Source organism: Pseudopipra pipra, chromosome W, assembly GCF_036250125.1.
Source record: "Pseudopipra pipra isolate bDixPip1 chromosome W, bDixPip1.hap1, whole genome shotgun sequence".
NCBI classification, from domain to species: Eukaryota; Metazoa; Chordata; class Aves; order Passeriformes; family Pipridae; genus Pseudopipra; species Pseudopipra pipra.
The window spans coordinates 4948462-4966419 of record NC_087580.1 but is presented as its reverse complement, the minus strand read 5'-3'; the positions used below and the strand labels follow the sequence as shown (position 1 = coordinate 4966419).

At 52.8% G+C, this 17958-nt stretch overlaps 1 long non-coding RNA gene and 1 pseudogene across 2 annotated transcripts; both read right to left on the bottom strand.

Moving 5' to 3' along the window:
* Positions 1–17958, bottom strand: part of LOC135404804 (zinc finger protein 850-like) — a 133009-nt pseudogene that overhangs the window by 24706 nt on the left and 90345 nt on the right.
* LOC135404489 (uncharacterized) lies at positions 1450–3547 on the bottom strand. Of its 2 annotated transcripts, XR_010425677.1 has the most exons (3): positions 3451–3547; positions 3314–3352; positions 1450–2929 (listed from the first exon to the last, which is right to left on the bottom strand). It is a non-coding gene; the product is annotated as an uncharacterized LOC135404489 (long non-coding RNA). The 2 variants fall into 2 exon arrangements; XR_010425676.1 differs by lacking the exon at positions 3451–3547 and having other exon boundaries at positions 3314–3444.

Here is a 17958-nt window from a genome sequence, read left to right as displayed (position 1 = left end):
GACAGTTTTCAGCCACCACGCTGTTCCACAGAGGCTGTGATGTCACAAGGCCCTTGCCTGGCAGCCAGGAGATGGGCAAGGCAAGGCAAGGACGGAGCCTCTGAGCCACCAGCACACTGTCCCCAAAGGCTGGGCTGGCACAGAAGCCCAGAGTCCATGAGGTTGGCAGAGACTTGGGAGATCAACCAGCGTCCAGCCTACGCCCCATCCTCAGCACGTCAAGCAGAGCACGGCACTCAGTGCCATGGCCAGTCTTTGCTTAAACACCTCCAGGGACGCTGACTCCATCACCTCCCTGGGCAGCCCATTTCAATACCTAATCCCTGTTTCTCTCCAAAAAGTCCTGCTCCTGTCCCTGACAAACAGCCCCTGACAGGCAGGTCCTCGTGTCCTCTTGTCCTGTTGCCTGTTGCCTCGGAGAAGGGGCTGACCCCCACCTGGCTCCAGCCTCCTGTCAGGAAGTTGTGGACAGGGAGAAGGTCAGCCCCGAGCCTCCTCATCTCCAGGTTGGAGAAGCCCAGCTCCCTCAGCTGCTCCTTACAGGCCATGCACTGCAGACCCTTGCCCAGCTCCATTGCCCTGCTCTCCACCCACTCCAGCCCCTCAAGGTTCTCCCTGAATTGAGGGGCCCAGAGCTGGACACAGCACTCCAGGGGTGGCCTCACCAGTGCCCAGTCCAGCAGAAGCATCACTGCCCTGCTCCTGCTGCCACACTCTTTCTGATCCAGGCCAGCCTGCCCTTGGCCTTCTTGCCCACCCGGGCACCCGCTGGCTCAGGTTCAGCCTCTGTCCACCAGCACCCCCAGGGCCTCTCCCACGGGGATCCTTTGTAGCTCCTCTGCCCCCAGCCTGGAGCTGCAGGGGGTTCTTGTGGCCAGAGGCACCAAAGGCACCAAAGGCACTCTTGAACCTCATGCCCACAGTCTCTGCCCAGAGGTCCAGCCTGTCCAGGTCCCTCTGCACAGCCTTCCTGCCCTCCAGCACATCCACACTGCAAGCCAGCTTGGGGTCCTCTGCCAATTTGCTCATGGAAGACTCAATGCCCTCCTGCAGATCCCCACGAAAAATAGGCAACAGGACTGGGCCTGTTACCCAACAAGTTCTAGTGCTTGACAAAGGAGCCCACCCAGCAGTGGGGAGAAACTGCTGGCAGGAGATTGAATGGGGGCAATAGACAATGGATGATGGACAAGTTCTGGGCCATGGCCATTTGTTAGAAAAACAAAGTAAAAACTTAAGGCCTGCCATATTTCAGTGGTCAGAGACCTGGCAGAGAAATCTATTTTTGAGACCTGGACACCAAGAAGGCAGAATTTCTAAATCACAAAGACCCTTAGAGAAACCAGAGATGAAGACAAAACTAACAGACAGTTACTGAGGCTCTCCCTATCTAGGGAAAAGACAGTTCCTTTGGATACATGTCTGGAATAAAGACAAGTGCCAGAAATATTCAAACACAAAAATTATCTTTTATTACAGTGAGAATAATAATAATAATAATCTTAGCAAACAGAATCAAGAACTAAAAAAGGATACAAAATATCTTATTGTGTGGCCTTAAAAACAAATACTACAAACAGCATTTAATACAGTATTAACCAGTGATAAAAGGGGGTTAAAGGGATACCAAAAAAGGGATCTTAACAGAATATTATGGATAACTATTAACACAATATTGGTTAGTAAAAAGGGAAATTAAAGGGAAATACTGTGAACAACTTATTTATGTAACAATATTCAAGAATAAAAGGGGAATGAAAGTGACACTAAAGGGATATTAAAAAGTTTGTTCTCTCAGTTGCTTCCTGTCAATAAACTGTGCTTACCACACAGACAGGCCAGGGCTGCCAGGATCTGCAGCAGCTGGTCGGTGCCCGTGCTTAGCGGGCGTCCCCGCGGAGCCACAGTCTCGGTGGCAGGATGAGGATCGCTCAGCTCAGCAGTCCCAACACCCCATTTTATCAGTTCCACATTACACCACGTAGGGCCAGTACCCAGTATAAGGTGATGCCTGAATGGCAGCCAAACCCCTCCTGATCATCACCTCATGGCAACAGTCTGTGCATGCCCTACTTGGAGGGCAAGGGGCCAGCGACCCCTGCCCACATCATCTTCCTCCCATCATCATCTTTCTCACCCTTATGTACGACCTCTACCATTGTGTTTGAAGGGTAGATGTATCCATCTTGCAGTATGTAGCAAAACCAAGGAAGAACACAGCTCTGATAATAGGGGATATCAAGCTGACTTGTTAAAAAGCACAGTGGACCTTCCAATTAGCTTGTGCCATGAAGTTACATTGTACCATACTCTGGTTGGTTTCACATCCTAATATGATTCCTTTCTCACGCCTCTATGCTCCACTGATCATCTAATTCAAAAGTACCCCCCTTACACTTTGATCCATTGGGGATGACGGAGGGAAGCCCCCACACTCAGGGAAGTTATGAGTTATTATATCCATGGACAGTGTCCCGGGCCATGCCACGAACCCCCAACGTCTCCCAGGCCTGTGCAGAGTTCCCGTGAGGGGCAGGGAAAAGGCTTTTATCCACCTTCCAAGATTGGCAGAGGGGGGATGGGCTTTGATGGGCCATGCCATGAACCCCCAACACCTCGGACAGCCCAGAGCAGAGTTCCCGTGAGGGGCCTGGTAAACTCGGTTCTTCTCTCCTTTCCAGGGCTTGACACCTTCAGCAGCACTGGAGGGGGAGATGGGCCCAGCTGCCCATCAGAGGGATAATGCCAAAGTCCTGCAAAAGCCGCAAAAAGCCTCCTGGCAACCCCAGAATGCAGAAATCATTGACTGTTTCAGTCTCTGACAGGTTCACACAGGAAAAAGCAGGAAGTTGATCCATCAGGAATAGCCGCAGGGGGGTCGGGGTGGGTGGGAGCAGCGGGATGAGCTCTGCCAGCAGCTCCTGCCTTTCTGCAGGGAGAGGGAAGGGGCGGATCCAGCTCCAGGATCGTTCAGGCTGTGATTCCTGCTGGGATGAGAGCGGGGAAAGGAGTCACCATGTCCCTGTTCCCATCCCAGGGGATGGATCTGGCTGTGGAGCCCTGGGAGAGTAGGAAATGCTCCGGAATCCCTCCTGATCCTGCTCCGTCCATCCCACCCCAATCCCACTCCAGAATCCAGCCCTGATCCCAATCCACAATTCCACCTTAGCCCACTCTGGAATCCTGCCCTGAGCTGGAATCCCCTTCCAATCCTGCTCCAGCCATTAGGCCCCCATTCCTCTCCGGAATCCCGGCATCCATCCTGGGATCCCTGCCCAGAGGATCTGGATCCACACACGCTGCTGGGACTCACTGGTGGGCGCGGGGTCGTATCCATTCCCCTCCCTCTTCCCTATGGAAAGAAAGCGGGATCAGCACCCGTGGCACAGGATCCCCGGAATGCTGCCGGGCGGATCCGTGCCCCTTCCCGACCCCCATCCCGGGAGTTACCGGATCGGAGCTTCCAGACACCGACTGCCACAAGGCCGATGATGATGATGATGGCAGCGATGACGGACACAGTGTCCTAGTTAGAACAGCTGGGACCGATTCCTCACTGGATGGGTGTAGCCCAAAACGGTGGATTCTGTGGCCTTCCATGCCATTTTCCCAGGAACTGTTGTCAGGAGAGGCCTGCCAGGTGGGGGGGATGTCCTGAGCACCCTCCTACCCTTTTATGGACTGGGCATCCTCATATCCTTTTTTGGACTGAGCATCCTCATATCCTTTTATGGAATTGCCCACTCTGAGGGAAGAACTAAGCATCCTTTTATGGAATTCCCCGCTCTGAGGGGAGGACTGGGCATTCCTGCCTGAACTGGAGAATATATAAACCTGGAGATTTGGAACCTTTTTCCCACTCGTGGGATCCAGAGGAGAACTGCAGCTCACCGCTCTGAACCAGCCTGAGACCACCCCCCTCAACTGGACTGCAATCCCCACTTTTGACCAGACTGCAACAGCTCTCCCACCAGCAGGTTTTTTCCCCTCTCCCTTTACTTTGGACTGGGGGGGCCCAAGGAACAGCACTTTGTTCATGGCCCAGGGTGCTGGGTTCTACATTTGGGTTTTGTGGATTAAAACCAAATTGCTTGTCTGTATAATCAGACTTACTGGGCAAGGGGGGGCCAAGGGAGGCCCAAGGGGGCTGGGCCATGGGGGGAAGGGCTGCAGGGGTCGGATCCCGGAGGAGGAAACCCGCCAAAAGCGGCGGCCCAGCCGAGGGAGGAGCCGAGTGGGAGCACAAGGAAGAGCAGCCAAAAGGTCCTGGCGGTCGCTCGGCAATGGTGGGGGGGGCGAGAGCGGTTTGGGGGCCCCCCGTGAGAGCCGGGGGGGAACCCCGGTAGCCGCGGAGTGGGGAGAGCGGAGAGGGGCGATCCCGGAGCTGGGGGACCCCCGGAATGCTGGAGGGGGGGGAGCAGAGAGGGAGCACCGGGCCCCTTAAGCGGGGGTCCCGGAGAGGGGGAAGGCCTTGGAGTGTGGAGAGGAGGGGGGGCCTTGAGGCGGGGTGGGAGCCGAGAGCGCCAAGAGGTTTGCGAGGGTGGGAGGCGAGAGAGGAGGGCCGGCCGGCCCCGGGAGGCAGAGTGGGGAGAAGTGAGCCCTGGGACCCCCCTGGAAACACTCAAGGGGACCCCGGCGAGTGGGAACCCCCCGGAGCCGCGGGACCCCCGGCAGCCTGGAGAAGGGGGACCCCCAATGCAGGCAGAAGTGCCATCAGAGCAGACAGGGGGGACCCCCCTAAGCCCAGAGAGCAGAGAGTGGGAACTCCTGGGAGGGGTTTTTGGGTTGAATGTTGTTGTTTTGGGGTTTTTAAGGGCAGAAGATGCCCAGTGAGTCCTGGAGCTGGACTTGGGCAGGAGTAACCCCCAAGGCAATGCGCTCACACCTTGTTTCCCCGCCCAGCAGGATTTCTGCTTCCCAAAGCTTGGGCGGATGGAGGAGGAGGCTGCAAGGAAGAGGAAGATGCCGCGGGCCCCCCAGGCAGGTGAGGAGGAAGTCAGTGCCCCTTTGGGTCGGTCTTTTGTCTTTTGTGGCCGTCCTGCCGGGGCCGGATTTGGGGGGATGTCCTTGGGCTTCCCTGTGGGCCGGAGGCAAATCCCCTGCCTGTCCTTGTTGCTTCCTGCCCCAGGCCCCGAGGTGAGGCCGGAGAGCGCGGAGGACAAATCCCGGCGGCAGAGCCTGGTGGGAGAGGCTGTTTTGAAGGGCTCCCCGGTGCAGGAAGGCAGCGGGGAGGAAAAGGGCCGGAGATGGCCCCGCAGGAGGGGCTCCAAAGTCAGCCCAGGGGGCTGTGAGGAGGAAAGAGCCAGCGTGTGCCGGGAAGGCGGCCGGAGCTTGAGGCGGAGCTGCGAACTGGTGGTCCCTGAGCAGCCTCCCAGCAGGGAAAAGCCCTTCAGGTGTTTGGAATGTGGGAAGAGCTTCAGCAACAGATCTGACCTCCTGAGGCACCAGCACAACCACACTGGGGAATGGCCCTACACGTGTGGGGAGTGTGGGAAGAGCTTCAGGCAGAGCTCTTCCTTGACCTCCCACCAACGGACCCACCGGTAAGAGAAGCCCCGAGTGCCCCGACTGCGGGAAGAGCTTCGGCCGCTGCTCCAACTCCATCAGCCATGGGAGGACCCGCGTTGGATGATCCACAGGGACCCCTGTTGGGCACAGACCTGGTGTGCTGGTTTAATGGTAAACCAGCAGGGGAAATGACAGCGGTGACATCACAGGGACATCGATGACATCACAGGGACATTGGTGACATCACAGGGACATCGGTGACATCACAGAGAGAGCGGTGACATCACAGGGGACAGTGGTGACATCACCGGGGGTTAATTTTGGTGTGAAAATCTCCTGCTTTGGGCAATAAATTCTGGCTCCTCCTCCGGGATCCGGCAGTTCCTCCCTGGGAACCTGGAATGGGAATTGGGACAGGTGGAATGGGAATGCGGACCCCTGGAATGGGAATGGGAACACCTGGAATGGGAATGGGGGCACCTGGGAGCAGACTGGGAACAAGAGGAATGGGAATGGAGACATCAGGACCTGGGAATGGGGGCACCTGGATTGGGAATGGGGACACCGGGGAGAGAGATGGAGACACTGGGAGCAGGTTAGGCACAACAGGAATGGGAATGGGGACACCAAGAATTGGAATGGAGACACCATGGACTGGGATGGGAACACCTGGAATGGGAATGGGAATTCGTGGAATGGGAATGGGAACACCTGGAATGGGAATGGGAATTGGTGAAATGGGAATGGGAACACCTGGAATGGGACTGGGAACATTGGGAGCAGACTGGGGACACCAGGAATTGGAATGGGCACACCTGGAACAGGAATAGAGACACCTGGAATGGGAATAGGGAAAACAGAGGTGGGATTGGAACACCTGGAATGGGAATGGGGACAATAGGAAGGGGAATGGAGACACCTGGAATGGGAATGGGAACACCAAGAACTGGGAATGGGGAAAACAGAAGTGGGGTGGGAACACCAGGAATGGGAGGAGGGACAATAGGAATGGGAATGGGGACACCTAAAATGGGATGGAACACCTGGAATGGGAATTGGAACACCTGGAAAGGGAATAGGAACACGTGGAATGGGAATGGGAACACCTGGAATGGGAATGGGAACACCTGCAATGGGAATGGGGACACCTGGAATGGGATGGGAACAACTAGAATGGATGGGAACACCTGGAACAGGAATGCAAACCCGTGGAATGGGAATGGGAACACCCGGGCCCGGGCTGCGTCCCTGGTGAAACAGGAGGCCAGGCCCAAAAGAGTTCACTAAGAAATTTGGGCCTGCTAACAAGCTCCCAACATCCAAGACCATCTGTGCTCGTTCTGTTCTACTGACTGGAGCAAAGCTTCAGAGAATAGTACAGGAACATGTCCTAGGCCTAGAGGGGATAAATTAGAGAGACAGCAGGATCAGGGAGACATTGGAATAGGAGGAATAGGCCGGGAGCCAGGGCTTTTTCCAAACTTCAGTGAGCGGGTCAAGAACAATGGAAGAGAAGGAAGGTCAAGCTGAGGAAGATGAGTTGAAGCCCCCAGAGCCATGGAGGAAGAGTGGAAGTCCCCTCAGGATTGAGGGCCAAGAGAAGCACCGCCCCAAGCCCTGCCTGAGCTCCACCTATACTCCGCCTATTATTAATATGCAGAGATAGATGTTGGAATCACTTGAATATGCATTTAATCACAGCTGAAGATTGTATAAAAATGCTGATTTTGTGTGAAGCCTTGGAGCAAGTTTGTCCAGCGCGAGCTGGCTTGCTCCCAACGTTGAATAAACAAATACCTTGCTGCTTAAAGATAAAAAAGTCTCTGAGCAGTTGCTCGGTCCGATTTTTCGGATTCAGCGCCCAGTCAGTCCCAGGATGATCCCAGTCACTCCTGGTCTCTCCCACTTGCTCCCAGTTTCCTCCATGTGGTCCCACTCATTCCCAGTTGCCCTCAGAAGCTTTCAGCATGATCCCAGTTGCTCACAGCCACTTCCAGTCATCCCCAGTGCACTCCCAGTTGCTCCCAGGATGATCCCAATCACCTCCTGCATGATCCCACTCGCTCTTCATATGATCCCAGTATGACCCCAGTCACCCTCAGTGTGGTCTCAGTTACTCCCAGCATGGTTGCAGACACTCCCAGTATATCCCAGTAGAGCCCTCAGCATGCTCGTAGTCCTTCCCAGTCACTCTCAGACGCCCCAGTAACATTCCAGTTTCCACCAGTATGATCCCAGTGACTCCAAGGCCCTCCCACTATATCCTATGTGGCCTCCAGTTGCTCCCAGTAGCCCTCAGTGTGGTCCCAGTTGCTCCCAGTATGATCCCTGTTGCCCCAGTTCTGGTCCTGGAGGGTCCCAGTGTGCGCAGATCCTGCTCCTGGGGGGTCCTGCTGGGTCCCAGTCCTGGTCCTGGTGTATCCTGGTGTCCCGGTCCATCCCAGTCTGTCCCAGTCCATCCCAGTCCATCCCAGTCAGTCCCAATCCACCCCAGTCCATCCCAGTGCATCCCAGTCCATCCCAGTCCATCCCAGTCCATCCCAGTCCATCCCAGTCCCTTCCCAGCAGCCGTTGCCGTTTCCCGGGTCCTGCCCCCCCGCCCCCCCAAGATGCTGACGGGGGTCGGGGCTCCGTCTTTGCCTTCGTCTCCCTGGGCCTGCCTGGAATGAAGGGGCCGCTGGGACACTGCGGGACCTCCTGAAACCAAAGGAACCCTGGGAGAATTTGGATACTCCTGCAATCAAGGCACAATTGGGACACTGCAGGGCCCTATGGAAAAAAAGGAACCTTGTGACACTGCGGAATTCATGGAATCCAGGGGCCTTTGTGACATGGGGGCCTCATGGAACCAAAGGAAGCCTGAGGTGTTTCAGAAGGTCATGGAATCAAGGGGCCACTGGGACACTGCAGGGCCTCTGGCAATTAAAGGAACACTGGGACACTGGGGCAGGACATCCCCCCTGCAATGGCCCCAAGACAATGCCCCATTTGCAAAGGGGTCAGTGCTGAGCTGAGAGGGGGCCGGGACAAGGCAGGAGATGTTGGACCCCAGACTGGTTTGACCCCAAATGAAGCCCCTGATGGTGAGGGAACCCCTGGAGTCCAAGGACTGTCAGTCCATGGGTTTCTACCAGAAAGGGCCAGTCCCCTTTCCCAGGGGCAGGTTCTTCCAACAGAACCCTTCTTGGGGGTGTGTGGAGATTCCTGCCTTGGCTGGGGACCCCCCAAGGTCACTGCTGGAGGTTGAGAGCAGAGATCTCCCCACGAGCGCTGCTCTGGGGGAGTTCCATCCATCTCTCATTAAGAATTATTGGTTGTTTGCCACCTTTAGTAGAATTGCTTCAACAATTGCTTTAGTGTAGTGCCCTGTCCTACCTTATCCTGTACTACTGGTCGTTTAATGTATATATTGTGCAGTAAATAATTCTGACTAAAACCTTTTGTGTCATCATTTGCAAAAATAAATAATTCATTTTCTATCCATAGATCTGATTTGCCATCATTAAAGCCTGGGGGACAAACGTGGTTCAGTCCCCCCTCTAGAATTGCTCTAAATTTCAGCTGTTGCACAATGCAAGGCTGAGATTGGATCCAGCAGCCCCCAGCAGCCCAGAGGAAGTTGGGAGCTCAGGGGGACCACCCCCCTTTCCCAACCCCCAGTGCCCAAAGACCCCCATGGGACCGTCCATCCCTCCAGACCACCCCCCCTTTTCCACACCTCTCCCTGCTCCTTCCACTTTTCCATGGTCCCCTCAATCCCCAGCCACCCCAAGATCAGTTTTGGGGTGTCAACCCCCACTTTTTCCCCCTCTCCCACCCCTTACACATCATTCCCTCAATCCCCAGCCCCCTCCTGCTCACTTTGGGGGTCCCACCCTCCCCTTTTCCCCACTCTTCTGACGTCTCCCACCCATTTCCCATCATCCCCCAATCCTCAGCCTCCCTCCCCCTCCACTTTTGAGGGTCCCACTCTCCTCCCACTCAGTTTGGGGTCCCACCACCCCTTTTATCCCTCTGACTCACTGACCCCCCCTTCCCAACACTCCCTCTCACCCGAGAGCTCCTCGCCTGCAACGGGGGAGGCTCCCAGTATCACCAGAGCCCATGAAAGTCCCCCAAAAAAAAGGGTTAGGTGGAGTTCTGGATGGACTCTGAGTGGGTTTGGAGGTTCCTTGGGGGCTGTGGGGTGGTTTAAGGGGGTCCCAGCGCACTTTGGGATGTGTTGGATGCCGTGTTGGGGTGCAGATGTCCCCCCAAAGCCCCCCCAGAGCAGGGTGACACAAGGGGGGGACACAGAGGGGTCCCCATTCCTGATCCATCCTGGAACAACCACAGTGGGGGCAACTGGGATCAGAGTGGGAGCAGCTGGGCCCCTGCTGGGCTCATACTTGGACCAGACTGGGAATGACTGCAATAACACTGGGAGTATGGGAGAGGGACTGCAACCATACTGGGGATGACTGGGATCAAACTGGATTCATTGAATCCACTGGAAGTGTCTGGAATTTACTGGGATCATTGGTGGTGACTGGAGTCATAGTGGGATCATACTGGGAGGAACTGGGACCATGCAGGGACAAGTGGCATCCTCCAGGCAGTGCCTCCCCTTTCTGAGGAGAGAGTTAAAAAACCCCACACCCCCCCACAGCCTTTGGAGGGTCTTCAACTTGGAATGTGGATCTGCTGGTTGGTTCTTTTGTGTGGGTGTCATGGTTTGAGATAGTCCCAAAATCCAATTCCCTAGCTCCATCCCCCCTCCCACATCTCAATCCAATGTGAGATGGGTTTTTTCAGACAGAACACGCCAGACTCTAAGTGGGGGAAAGGGAATATATTACAATGACTATACAAATAAATACCATATCACATTATACACACGATCACAGCTATCTCTACCATGACATATAGTATTTACAGTGGATCAGGTCTCCTCTCCCCTCCAAATAAAAGTCCAGGAGGGAAAGAAGGACAGATCCCTTCCAGTCCTTAAGCAGCAGCATCTTCTGAGGCAGCAGTCTGTCTGTCTTCTCCACATGCAGCAGCTGATAGCTGGCTTTCTGCCAGCACTCACATGGGAGGTATCCAAACTCTCCCTCGGCCCCCTTGACACAGGCAAAGGGGTCTTCCGTGGGCTTCGTAACCCCAGACAAGGTCATTTCACCACGTCATATCACGAGACACAGGGGGGTCTTCGTGACGGTCTGGTATCTCTTGCAGGGCCTCTGTGCCCTGTCTCTCAGGCTGCCACCGTGGCAGCAGTGCAAGGGGGGAGCCAAGGTCAACTCCCCCTGCATTCCATCTGGCCGTCCCAGTCCAGCTCCAGGACGCTCTTTTGAGCTTCTTAGCTCCTCTCTCTCTCCGGTGCTGCATACCTAAAACTTTTCTCCTTAATAGCAGTCTATGTCCCTCTTCTCCAAGAGGGTCTCCAAGGGAGTTTTGGGGAATCTGGTACAGTCTTACCCCAAACTCTGTGTCTCAGCTGCTGGCTCTCTTTCTCCTCCCTTTCCAGGAGTCTTCTCTGCAGTGCTGCATGTTGTTTCTGCTGCTCCTCTGGTTCAGGTCCTTATCTCTGGCTCTCTGCCACCGTTTCTCTGGTCAGCGTCGGCTGCTGCTCTGCATCCATGATGAAAACATCTCCCGGCATAACTACAGGCACCTAGCCCAGCTTTATGCTGTTCCAGGTCCCTGCAGACCCCCAGCCAAGGGCTGGGAGGCCCCAGAGGGCCCAAGGGGCTCAGAGCCCCTTCCTCGTGGCTCTACAACATGGCCACCTCTCCTACAACAACCCAAACTACAACTCATCTCTTCCGGTCTGGTTGTGATATGTTTACATTTTTGCAGGAGCGCCCATTGGGCAGAACCTCAAAATTTCCAAGGGTTTCCACCCCTTGGGGTCTACCACTTTTCTTTAGCCTCTGGGGGAAAACAAAGTCCAAACCACTACACTATGACTCAGTGCCGTCATCATTCTGCCAAGGATATCCTGATGAACCCGTCTGTCACCGCAGTGTCAGGTGATAGCTCTGACCAAAAGGGGACAGGGGGAGGTGCAGAACAACTGTCCATAAGTGTCCCTTGGCTCAGGGGATATGCAGGGCAGCAGGGATCTGTGCTGGTCCCCTTTCCTCCTTTCCCCTTCCAGGTGACACTGGCCAAGGCCCCAGCACCTGCTGCAACGAGCTGTACACAGCTCCCCTGATGTTCAAGGTCTGACAAGCTTAATAAAACAGCTCCCACCAGAGGTTTGGTCTGATCCCCCTGATCTGAGGGGAAACCGTGTCTATGGGGGAGGAAGGCATGCTTTCTGCACCTCATTTTTGTACCTCATCAAAACCACTTCAAGATTTGGACAAAAATCAAAGGATAAGCGACCAAGAAGGCTCCTGATAGCCTTAAACAAAGCAGATGTTGGATCCTGATTGCTCCCTTTGGGCTAGAATAGTCCCATTCCCTGTCAGAAAACTGCCTGAAGCCAGACACAGTCCCATGGAGAGCTCAGCCCTGCACTTGGCCACTGGAGCTGTTCTACAGCTGACGCCGCCTGACAGGGTGGCAACAGAGCCCCTCTGCTCCCTGTAGCTCAAAGCTAGTGGGCTCTGGGCACAAAGGGGTGAGGCCAGGAATGGGCGGGGGAATCCAGAGCAAGGGGCTACGGGGATCGTGTCGCTACTCTGAAGGGGACCTTCCATGGGCAGTCAACGGTATTTATTTCGGAGCGGGCCGTAGGGGTGCGTGGGGAGAGCTCTCGACTCTGCAGTTCCTCACGTGTCTGACAGGGCGTCTTGGGAGGCACTGGAGTTCCCCCAGCTGCTCCAGATCCATAGCACTGAGATTTTCTTCTTTCCTTCCCTTCTTCCCTCCCCAGGGTCTCCTGTGGTGTTCTTCTGGCATTGGGTGTAGCAGGAGCCACCCCCAGGGTTCTGCATGGGGCAGGCTGGGTTGTGGCAGTCTAAAAATGTGTAATTCATAAGGAAATTGTAGATTTTGCATATAAGTTGTTGTATTGTATTGTACTGTGCGTATGTTCTGTCCTTTCATTGGTTGATACTTGACGCAGTACCGTATAGGGTTATGTTCAGCCCCTATCTCCTAGGATTGGTTGTAATTTGCATGCTCCGCCTAAACCCCATCTTCTGTTCCAGCGCCTTCCTTACCCACGTTATTTAAGGCTGGAGCCATTTTGCGCAGTGCTTTTTGTGCCCTTTTGTTCCTCCCTTTAAGCAGTTCAGTTGCCCCGCTACTTTTATAACAAAATCGCCTTACCAGCTGCACCCAGAAAAGTTGGGGAGGTCTTTATTCAAGCACTGACCTCCGCACTGGGTGGTACCTGCTACTCCTCAGGTGATTGGACAGAGCCATTCGTTGGTGTGAGTTTGGCATTCCCCACCCAAACTGCTACAGGAGTGCCAAGCTATTCTGAGGAATGGGGAGTTGTTACGAAGACTTGACCGGAGCCCTGCTTAGAGGGGCTGGGAGAGGTCCAGCAGCATGGAGTGAGCCTGGCCAGTGCAGAGGGGCCCCGAGCAGGAGATGAAATCTCTTGCAGAGAGGCGCCACTTGCCACAACAGCAAACGGGGAAATCTTCCTCTCCCTTCAGGTCAGAGGTAGAAGTGGATGGGATCAGTGGTGTTCAATCCCCCTGCAATGTGGAGGTGGAGATCCAAACAACCTATAAACAGACTGGCTCGAGCAAGGAAAGGCTGGGATGCTGCGACAATTATTGTGGCATGGTACTAAGGCAGGCCTGGTAAATCCAGATCAGATGCTCTGGCACCTCTGTTAGGAGGCAAAGTCATCCCAAGGGCTGGAGGCTTCTGCCCAGATGATGTCAGGAGGGGCTGCACTCACTGGTGTCTCTGAAGGTGTGAATCTCTCTGGGATTCTCCTGGTTCTTGTGCCATTTCCCAAACAACATGGGCAGGAGGAGGGCTTTGCTGTCGCTTGTGGGAGAAACCTGCCTCTGGCTTTAGAGTGTTTTGAGAAAGTCCAGCTCAGACCTGCTCCATTTTCTAATGAGGGAAGTTGTCTTCCTCCATAGGCTGAAAAGGCCAGGAGCAAGTTACCATGTGTATACATTCCCATACTTTCCTTTTGCTGTGCATAGGGGCTTTGGTCCCGTGGAAATGCATGGGGCAGAGGACAGGGGACCTTGGGATCAGGTGGCAATCTTGGCTACTGGAATGTTTCAGGATTCTTGTCTGCAAGCTGCAGTTGAGTGCGTCGTATCACTACTGAACCAGAGATGCTCCCCTGCCACTCCCATCAAGTGGACTTGCTTTTGGGGGTCTTGTATTTCTTTCTTACTGTCTTTCACAAATCCAGGGAAGAATGTGTGCGATTTTCTGGTTCTTCCCCTCACCTAATCCCCTAGCTGCTTTTGGAAGGCCTCTTGCAGAACCTGATACTGAAGCAGTGCTTTCAGGGTTACCCAGGGACTCTGAGAAACTGGAGGGGGAGGGATCACAGATTCAGTGCTGCTTGTGGTCAGGGACTAACGGAATGGCAAGCAGCTGGCTCACTGGAGAGAGATATCCCATCTCTAGCTAAATGAAGCTAAATCTCTTATCCACAAACTTCTGATTCAAGTCCAGGCAGTTCTGTCTAGACTGGCCAATGGGGCTGATGATGCCTGAGACCAAATCTTCCTTCCTGGGGCATTTCAAAAGAGCCAGCCATACTGAAATCAGGAGCTTTTCTACATGTGCTTGATGAGCTCAGCTGCCTCAACATCTGTAAGTTTTCTTTTTTCAGACCCCATTGACGATGTGCATGGTGACCTCCTGGGATCCCATGGCAAAATGAACCTTCTTTGCCCCTGCGAGTGTAGCATCTTCCCCTTGCACTCCCTTCCTGGAGCAGTAGGTGCTGGCACAGCAGCCCTTCATCTCCAAAGAGTCCCCAGGGTTGTGAGGGGGGATGAAGCTAGGTGGACAGCAGATCGCAGTCAGAGGCCATGGAACAGGTTGGACATGAGCTTGGGGAGACCAAGTGAAGTTCATCCCATATTAAAAGCCTCTATGGCCCATGAGGAGACAGCGAATCTCCCTCTGGAGAGCCTAGGTCAGGAATATACCCGCATCCATCATCGTAACGTCTCTGCATCTTGTTTGCAGACAAACCTCCTGTTAAAACTGCCAGAGCTTCCAAGCTGACTGCAGGCAGCAGTTGTAGAGCCCACGGCACCAGCTCCTAGGTCAGCAAGGAGTGCCTTTCAGATGCTGTCTCTCTCCCTTGTAGATCTCTTTGTGCTGCCCCAGTCTTTCTGATCTGCCTCATCCTTGACTTCTCCACCCTGCTCCCTGCCATTGCTTGAGAAGGAGTTATCTGCAATGCCTTTGGGCACCGGGAGCCCAGAGACTGAAGCTTTCCAGCAAGAGCCCCAGGCCTGTACAGCAGCTGTAAATTTCCCTTGTAAGAGCACTCTCATCTTTCAGCCCAGTGTTTATTTAGCCTCATTGTCTCTGTTGTACAATGTGGCTGCTTCAGAGAGCCCCTGTGGTCCTTCCACCTCTCTCTGCCTGGCCTGGCTGTCCTCAGGGCATCTTGCCAAGCTCTCATGTGGTGCTGCTGACCCCTGGGCTGGTGTCATATATCTTTTCTAGAAGATGATTTTTTTCAGCAAACGCCCTGTGGAGGACAGCAAAGCTGCAGAGATGAGCCCACATGTCAGGAGAGAGCCTGGCTGTCCCAAGAGCTGGTGCTGATGGGGGCCAAAACTGCCCCTGGTCTCACCCCATCCCAGTCAGCAGTGGGCTATCAGGATTGAACTGTGAAGTTTGTTAACTCCTCGGCAGCATGCCTGTGGGGTGGGGAAGACAGGGCAGGGGAGCGGCTGGATGGTGAGAGAAGGGCTTCCAGGTGTTCTGGATGAGATGTAGCAAAGCCATGGGGGCCATGTGCTGCTGCAGCCCAGCCTTCCTGGGTGCACTTCAGGAAAAGTGTTCTAAGACCTTCCCTCAAAGCAATGGCCTTGGGTTTTCTGGCTGCTTTTCCCAGAGGAAGCAGCATGTCAGCAAAGGAATCAAAGCTCAGGGGATTTCCAGTGGGAAGGACACTGGGAGGAGTTGGGTATGTATTCTTCCATCCCATAAAATGAGAAAAAATGGGCCGGAGTGAGAGGTGAGGGATTTCCAAAGTCTGCTCATCTCTGATGTCTCCCCTCCCTGGCATGGAGGGATCCAGTGCCTCCGGTGCAGACCCGAAAGCTGTGCTGCACATCCGGAAGGTGATTGTCCTGCTTCTGGTCAGGACAGTGTTAATTTGGGCAGTATCCAGGAGGGGGCACAGCCAGGACATAGAGGTTATTCCTCATTTTGTCAAGGATGGGGGAAGGGGTCTCTTCCAGGTTGTGTGCGTGGTGGCAAAGTTGGGCACCAACTGGTGAGCAATCACGTGTGAGTCATTTGCCTCCCTTGTACACTCTGTTATTAGTATTGTTTCTGTTACTGTTCTGTTGCTGCACTGTTTTCTTCTTTCATTGCCGTTTCCAGTAAGTTGTTCTTATCTCAGCCTGCGATCTTTACCTTTTGTGCCTCCAATTGTCCTGTCCAGCCTGCCTCAGGATGGAGGGGGAGTGGGAAGGAAAGGAGGAGTGGGAAGTGAGCGAGTGGCGCACGATTTGCATGGTTTCAGTGAGAACACTAAATTATGGAACACCCATCTTAAACACATCATCGTGGCTAGGCTTCTCGAACGAAGATTTCAGAAGGCTCTATCCACATTTGTTACAAGCACGCTGGTGGCTTAGGAGGCCAATGCGAGAGAGACATATCCGATTGCAAAAGGCACAGCAGAAAGACTCCCTAGGTGGTATATTCTGCAAGACATGATTCTTTCTGCCTTGTCTTTTCTCCTCGAGAGGGATTCTGCGTGCGTTCTCAAAGGAAACAGCAGCGTTAGAGATGGTGTGTCTCCAGGCCTCCCGATTTGAGGCCAGAGTAGACCAGTTCTGTTGATTGATATGGCCGAGGCTGAGATGTTTGTAGCTATAATTGTCTACAACGTGGAATAAATAATTCTGATTACAGTATTTTAGTATTTCTTATTTTATTATTTTCATAATATTTCTTATAACATTACTATCTATTGCTGAATATATATAACATGTAATAATGTATTATAAAGTATTACTTCTCTCTATATTTCTATATTATATTTCTATATATATTTCTATATTTCTATATATACTTCTCTCTATATATATTCTATATTTCCATATATATGTCTATATTTCTAATAATATTTCTATATTATTATAACTCTCATCTTCTTAGCTAAATCATTCACTCAGGTCTGAGAAGGCGTATCGAAAACAAGGATGCCTTGGCTAATAAATGCAGTGCTAGTCTTCCGTTCTGCTTGAGCCAGGGCCATAATCCAATGCCATCATTGCCAGAGTGCCCTGAATGCTTGTCTGACGTGAATCTCTGGGGCGTGGAAACCCTCCTCTTCTTCTCTGAAGGGCGGTAGTCTGTGTGCTGCACAATCTCTACTTAATATTTGTTTTCTTAGCTTTAATATAATTGCTTCAACACTGCTTCCAAATACTGCACTATGTTTCTAGCTATAATTATCTACAACGTGGAGTAAATAACTTAGCTTAAAGTATTTTAGTATTTACTATTTTATTATTTTAATAATATTTATTATACTATTACTATCTATTGCTGAAGATATATAACATGTAACAATGTATTATAAAATATTACTTCTATATATATTTCTATATATTATATTTCTTTATATATTTCTATATTTCTATATATATTTCTCTATATATATTCTATATTTCTATATATATTTCTATATATATATTCTATATTTCTATATATATTTCTCTATATATATTCTATATTTCTATATATATTTCTATATTTCTAATGATATTTCTATATTATTGTAACTATCATCTACTTAGCTAAATCATTCACTCAGGTCTGAGAAGGCGTATCGAAAACAAGGATGCCTTGGCTAATAAATGCAGTGCTAGTCTTCCGTTCTGCTTGAGCCAGGGCCATAATCCAACGCCATCATTGCCAGAGTGCCCTGAATGCTTGTCTGACGTGAATCTCTGGGGCGTGGAAAGCCTCCTCTTCTTCTCTGAAGGGCGGTAGTCTGTGTGCTGCCCAAACTGGCTGTGGCAATCACAGCCCCGCCATGTTGATCTTCTCTGCTCTCTCTGCCTCTGTCGGGTTTGCTCCCGAGCAGCCCGGAGCATGAGAGCCTGCTTGGAGCTGGCTTTGGAGGGCCCTGGAACTGCAGTATTCACTAAGACTTGGTCACAACGTGGAGGACTTGTTCTCTCCCTCTTTCTCTTCCGCAGTGAGCGGTCACAGTCTGTGTACTGCACAAACCGGCTGCCAAGGTTGTAAGTTCCCCGCACAGATCTGCTTGGCTCCCTCTGCCTCAGCAAGGTTTGCTCCTGAGCAGCCCTGGGAGCGGGAGCCCAC